Raw genomic sequence first — 7,278 nt, 5'->3', positions numbered from 1 at the left:
GAAACAGTAAAAATGTAGAAAGTATCAACAGAACAATGAAGATGTGGCAAATTCATAATGTTTGAGTGCATAGTCACATAAATGCGGTAGGCTTTATGTCAATGTCTTCTGCTGGGTATGTCCTATACTGATGTGCTAAAAGTGCATAGTCACATAAATGCGGTAGGCTTTGTCAATGTCTTCTGCTGGGTATGTCATATACTGATGTGCTAAAGACTTCTGTTACCCTTCCTAGCACTACATCCCTTCTGTCTCCTCATAACACTAATCATATTTTTTACTTTTAATTCAGTTTCAGCCTTCATGAAGATACATTTTAAAGCTCACTGTAGTCCAGGAAGCATCTGTATACTTAGACTGCAACATGCAATCTTCACAGTAACAAACAAAAATGCCAAAAGCTGTGCATCAACAAGCTGAGAAATAACTAACTAAAAAAGCTGGCCACAACAGAATGTATGGGCAACAAGTTCTGAAATCAAGAGCACTTTTTTCACCTTTCTAACATGATAATTCCTCAGAAAAACAATGAATTAAATCTTCCAAGTTAAGCTGCAAACCAAGGAAACATGTTGCATTAACACCTAACTATATGCAACCAGTTGAAAAACACTTTTAATATAATGCATCCACATACTGCAATCTTCTGGCTTATGCCAAGAATTTTAAAACATTTCTGACAGAAACAGAATGATTTAAACTTGGAAAACTATGGTATTTAATTCCAACTGTCAATTAAAATCATGATTTTCTAATAAAGTGTTATAATCTATGCCTCTAACCTTTAAATACCCAAGCGAAAAAACACAAAGCGAACTTCTGCATTACATATTAGACAGCCCTTCAATACATTAAAGTAACATGCGCCGATCGTAAAAAGCCACATACAACAACGCGCAATTGAAAACAACGTGGTTATAGTGTTCATTACCAAATCTTAGCTATAACAAAAAAAAAAAATACATAATTTTAGCATGCCCCTAGCTTCCAAATCTAAAATACAGACGCCGACTGTAAAACAAAACCGATGGAGCAAAATTAGAAAAATAAACTATCGACTATGCAGCAATAATACTACTTTAGCCCTACACACTTACATGAACTTACCTTAACTATGAAGACAAACTAGAACGAAAACAAACTGAAAAAGTCCAAAAATGGTTGCTCCCAACCTCCAGAAATCAGAGACAGTCCACAAGACAAACTAGAACGAAAACAAACTGAAAAAGTCCAAAAACGGTTGCTCCCAACCTCCAGAAATCAGAGACAGTCCACAAGATTGTTGAAGTACCCTGAAGGATAGGAACGAAATCCAAGTGAATTCAAGTAAAAAACTATAATGGTTTGAACGCAATTTTTAATAAAAAAAAGCGTTTTCGCTACAGACGCAGCTGTAGCTTCCTGAGAACTGAATTTTCAAATAATACCACCAAATTACAAATATATAGTCACGTCCTATGCGTGTACTAATTAAACAAAAGCTTAAAGATACACCATGAAGAAACATCCATAGTACATAATTGTATCTAAAACCAGAATAAGAATAAAAATGAACATAAAAGTGAACCTAGAGGTTAATTCATATTTAAGAAATAATTCCCCACATTAATAAATATTGTGGGACATTTTAAAACCTGTTTTTTGTATTTTTAGTGGGCAGTGTGTGGTAAATAATTAACAGTGCAACAGCCAACACTCCTACTACCGGAACAAAGTTAACAGGTATAAACAATTTATTCAAGTATAAATAGTGGCAGTATATGCCCAAATCTTAAACGCTAAAAGGACTTGGTCACAGTAATGAAAAGACTGTGTATGTAGTGAAAATACTTAAATAACCTCGTCGACTGTAAAACAAAACCGAATGGAGCAAATTTAGAAAAATAAACTATCGACTATGCAGCAATAATACTACTTTAGCCCTACACAGTTATAAGCATTATATTCACTAAAAAAATGAACAAAATATCAGTACTAGGGGCACACAAACTATAAAATTAAACATGAACTTACCTTAACTATGAGTTCTTCCAACGCAATGCAAACAACAAGCTGGTCCTTCTCACAAAATGGAGCCGATAGGATTCACTTTGAATGAGAAGAAGTTCCACACAGCAGCTACTCCGTTTTATTCGTGTAATAGTGGGCTGGCCAAAGCAGTGATGACATCACATGTGGGAGGATCACAGGGGCTTATATGCAGCATGTAAATAAGGCATAGTATACGTCAGTTTGGGGGAGGAAACCACCCAGGAGCTACTTGAGGAGCTGTGGCAGATGTGACGTGATAATTTTAGAGACGAGTAGACATTTTTATTTTCCGTTTAAAAACGGAAACGAAAACAGTACGGAGAATTAGGAAGCTCATCAGTAAAACAGTTTATATCATTTTATTTTAAAGCAGCAGTTATTTATTTTTTTGCCTGTAACACATAAGGGGGACTTAAGGAAACAGCAGATAGAGCTATTGCATTTTATATCCCATTGTTTTCCTTTAAAGAACTTTTACAGAAGGATGTTTACTCAAACACAGTTGCAATAAGAAGGAAGTTTGGAAACTATAAATGTGGTAGATGTTTGACATGTAAATTCATTATGGTAACGGGAATATATTAGAGTTAACCACAATATTATTCCCATTGTAGGACATTTTGACTGTTACACACAAAACTTTGTTTAAATTGCACAATGTCAAAAATGCCCCTTATTTTACATGGGCAAGACATCTAGACATTTTAGAGAGAGAATAAGGGAACACATGTTGGACATAAAATATAGTAAAGTCACTAATGTTTTAGCCAGACATTTATTGGCTAACTCTGATCATTACTATGTTTTGTGTGATACAGCATATTGAAAAAGATATACAAGGAAAGATTTTAAGACATTCACCTTGATGTAAGTGAGTTAAGATGGCAATTGCGTTTTAGATGCCCAAAAATATCCAGGCATCAATGAAAGTATTAGTATAGCACCCATTTTAAAGTTAAAACGTATATTAGGATAATTCATTATTTTTTATTTATTTATACAGAAGGTTCTGTACTAATAGTATTTCATGCATTTCATATAATTATTAGGGTTATTGACATATTAATGGATTTTTAAATTAATGTAGTAACAAGTCTGTACAAGTTTGTATACAGTTCATACAAACATTATACGGACAGTAATCAAATGGAGGGAAGTAGAGTATTGTATTGTGACATTATATTGTGGCTCCTTTCAGAGGTTTTTATAAACTTTTTATAAACTAATTAAATTGTTTAAAATGAAATTATAGGTTTTAATGAATTAATTAAACAATTGAATCAATTAGTATTGTATCAGTAGGATATATAAATGGAAATGTTGGTTTGTTCATTCTTCTGAAGAAGTCCTTATTGTAAGGACGAAACCTGGGTTAACCAGTAGAAGTTTGAGTTTACATCATTTTGTTAATTGTTTTTCTTGGTTCGCTGCTGTCTACATTAAATACGTTTTGGACATCCATTCCACCTGGATTTTCACCTTAACCATTATGCCATCCTCCCAAGCCCTATCCTGTTTTAAAAGAGCTTCTTCTTCTGGCTTTTACCGGTTAGGAGTCGCGACAGTGGATCACATGTACGCTCATGATTGGCAGTGGAGTTTTACAGTGTTGTTGCCAGCCCGGCGGCCAGCCTTCCACAGAAGACACACAGACACGCGTAGGGCCAATTTAGAATGTCCAATCCACCTACAGATTAAACTAAAAACACTACCAGAGCAATTTTTTACTTGGGATTCTTCTAGCCCTGTTTTTCTTTTTGCCATTACTCTGTCAATTCGTAGTAGGGAAGGCACTGTCTAGCCTGCAGTCCAAATGTCTCCACAGCCTCATCCCATTTTGTTACTTTTCCCCCTCTAGTTTATTCCAAATACGTTGGTTCCTTTTTCCAGTTTTCTTCAGTAACTTCCAGCCACCTCTTGCTCATTCTCTGCACCCTACTTAAAGTAATCCCTATTGGCCAAATCTCCTTTGTCCATTCTTGTGTTGGTTTACTTTCTGCTACTTTGTAATCTGCATGGCTGCTGTTTTCCTTAATAACGTGCAAAATCCAATTTGAATTATAACTTTCTGCTTGTTATGAAAATGAGCCTTAATTGTGTAGCTGTAAAATATCCCTTCAAGTCAGGTAATCCTAAACCACCTTGTTTTGTTGGAAGGATCATCTTGTTACGTGTAACACAATTGTGTAGCTGTAAAATATCCCTTCAAATTAGGTAATCCTAAACCACCTTGTTCTGTTGGAAGGATCATCTTGTTACGTGTAACCCTCGTCCTGTACCCCATAAATTCCTCCAACTCTTTAAAAAATTATAGTCCTTGACTTCTCCTCTGGTTGATAAGAGAGTGAGTGTGTAATATACCTGACCTGTATATAAACCAAAGGGACTGAAAACATTTTCTCTGTTTGTATCTAGCTGTCCATGTTTATACACGAGCTTCCAGTTTCCCAGTTTTTGTATCGTCTTCTGTTTAGTCTTTTCTCACATTTGCCATAACAGAAGCCTTTTTAATCCGTACTCCTAAATACTTAATCTTATCGTATTCCCATATTGTTGAACCAGTTAATGTTTGAGTACATAATTTATGGCCATACCTCTAAACCTCTTATTGCATGAAATCTGGACAAAGCCTAAAATAATGGAGGGGCAAAGGCCCAAAAATAGGGACAGGTTTTAAATATTGTACTTCTGTCAATGTTCTGAGTTTTTAAGGATAGGATTTGATTTGTTTTTGCATGCATTTTCTGAAGGATATAAAGTCTGAAACTCAAATGTATGTCATTATTTAGTGACCTCAGTCCTCAGTGGTTTGCCAGAAAACCACAAATTTTATGAGGGCCAGAGCAAAACTATGAGGCAAAATCTGGACATTCCGAGAAAATCTGGACAGATGAGAGGTATATTTGTGACTGTAGTCTGTTTTATCTTTATTAATTTTGACTTGGAACTGTCTCAGTGTTCCACAACACAGAAATGTCATTTTTTGGATTTATCCTTTACAAAATAATTGTCTGCAAATAAAGCCAACTTTTCCAAACCAATTATATACTTTTATTTCTGAGTCCCTTATTTTCTTTGATGGTGGCTTTAAATATAAAGCAAAGGAGACGGGACACTTCTGCCTTGTTCCTTCGTTCAGGCATAACTTAGAGAGGAACCTTCCCACTTTAATTTTTGCCTCCAATCCCTCGTATATCCTTTTAATTAATCTTACTGTTGCATTAGGAAATGAAAATGCTTCCATTGCCCTACTCCTAAGATTCTCCAAGATAATATGGAAAGAGTCAACATTATGGTAAGACTTCATTATTCCCATCTGTTATATATAGCCGCTTTAAGTCCAGCTTTTGAGATACATGCGCCCGTTAACGTTTGTCAGGTTAATCCTTTATCTTTTGTAACTTGCATCACATTTTACAAGACTGTGTTTTAATACAAATCCTCAAATAAGAAACCAAACATTGGCCCAGAACGCCCCCGTAACCTATCAGCTTAATAGAAACACACACAACTATGTATATCTTCAAAATGCTCCTAATAGGAGTATTTGTGTCGAATAGACAGCTTCTGTCACAGGCCCTAGATAACCTGAAATTGAAGTTATCCATGCTAAGAAGTATGTTATTGCCTGTGCTTCTACTTTATATTAGCTGGTGTCTGTTCTTTTTTTATCTTTATTCCCCCTCCCCTGGTGTGAAAACCACTCACATACTTTCAGAAATCATTAACTTTTAGCCGTGAAGAAACCAGTGTGATGTGGTTTACTGTCCTATTATCCGCCTGTTTCTGTGGAAAAGTAAAGGTAAATGAAGTCCACTGTTACAGCCTGTAAGACCAGCTGAAACATTTTATTGTTAAAGGAAACCTTTTCATTATATTCAGTGTTCTCATATTTACTTGGTTCTACTTTAAAATTAGTTATTGGGACTAAGCCAATGTTTTTAAGACATTCACCTATACAGAAGAGAAAACATATTAGCTGTTCATATATTATATGTGTAGTTTTATACCCACCTCAACATATCAATATTAAATCCTGTTAATTTAAACATTCTTTTGTCTAGCTTTTGTTTTCTTTGCAGTGTGTTGCCTACATTTCTTTTTTTAAACACCTCTTATTGAATTATCACTTCACATAGGCTCATTTTACATTTTGTATAAAAGTAATCGAACTGTACTAAGTTAAAATTAACAAATATGCTTCACATATATTGTTATATCCTATAACCTAAGCAACATTACATACGTTATTCAATTCCTGCCCCTTTTTAAACAAGAAACATCTTTATTAAACCATCACTAATGACATAAGCAATCGTACAGTTATATAAATGAAAACAAACCACACCAACAAAATCCTAGTTGCAAGTATTTTACATCACAAACCATACTGACACACTCCCAATTGCAAACATACATTACTGATAATCAATTGTTTTCAGTCAAACATTTCATAAACATTTCATAATTCATTTAAGTCTTGCTTTCTTTTAAACCTCATTCCTTCCCTGTATGTATTGTTCCCAAAAATTCCCATGTTTTCCTCAATAGTTTGCTCCTGCCTTTTTCTAAAGATCTCAATTTCAGTTGTTTTATCTCCGTTACTATATTCACTACTTTTAATATAGATGGTTTAGATTTTGATTTATTTTTTCTAGTAATTGCTTTTTTGGCAGCCTCCATAATTGGCGATAGCAAGGCATTACTATATCTAGGCAGTTTGGATTCTGTATCATAGCGCAGGAAAAATCATCTCCCTCATCACACCAGTCTGCTCAACCAGCATCTGTGATGGTGTAGCCCACAGGGAATACTTAAAGTCTGCCAACTCACTGCACTCTCAGAAAATATGTTCCCAGTTATCTTTCTTCCCTGTTGCACCTCCAACATTTGCTATCTACCCAAGGAAAAATTATCTGGAGTCTACTTGAGGTATAAAAAATATTTATGTAAACATTTCAGAGCAAAAATCCTAAATCTGCTAGATTTTGTTGTATATTTGGGAGATTGTAACAACAACGTTTGGGAGATATACATATGCATATATCCTCCCATTGTTTCTTTGTGAATTGCTTAGCCAGTCTCCCTAATCTTTTCTAATCTCCTCTGATTCTTGTAGTTAAAACTGTCTTTCGGCTTTTCCCAGCTAGGGGTCGCCACAGCGGAACTCCGGTCTGCTAACGATTGGCAGTGAATTTTTACGGTGTCGAGTTGCCAGTCCAGTGCCCAACCTTCAAAGAAGGCAAA

At 35.1% G+C, this 7,278-nt stretch overlaps 1 protein-coding gene across 1 annotated transcript in view; it reads left to right on the top strand.

The window, feature by feature from the left end:
* SNX30 (sorting nexin family member 30) overlaps positions 1 to 7,278 on the top strand; it is a gene marked incomplete in the record, with an annotated part of 1,404,645 nt that overhangs the window by 46,240 nt on the left and 1,351,127 nt on the right.

This window comes from Protopterus annectens, chromosome 2.part0, assembly GCF_019279795.1.
Source record: "Protopterus annectens isolate FY-2018-M chromosome 2.part0, PAN1.0, whole genome shotgun sequence".
Taxonomy (NCBI): Eukaryota; Metazoa; Chordata; order Ceratodontiformes; family Protopteridae; genus Protopterus; species Protopterus annectens.
The sequence above is the reverse complement of the archived record's forward strand: the minus strand, read 5'-3'. Positions and strand labels throughout refer to the sequence as shown.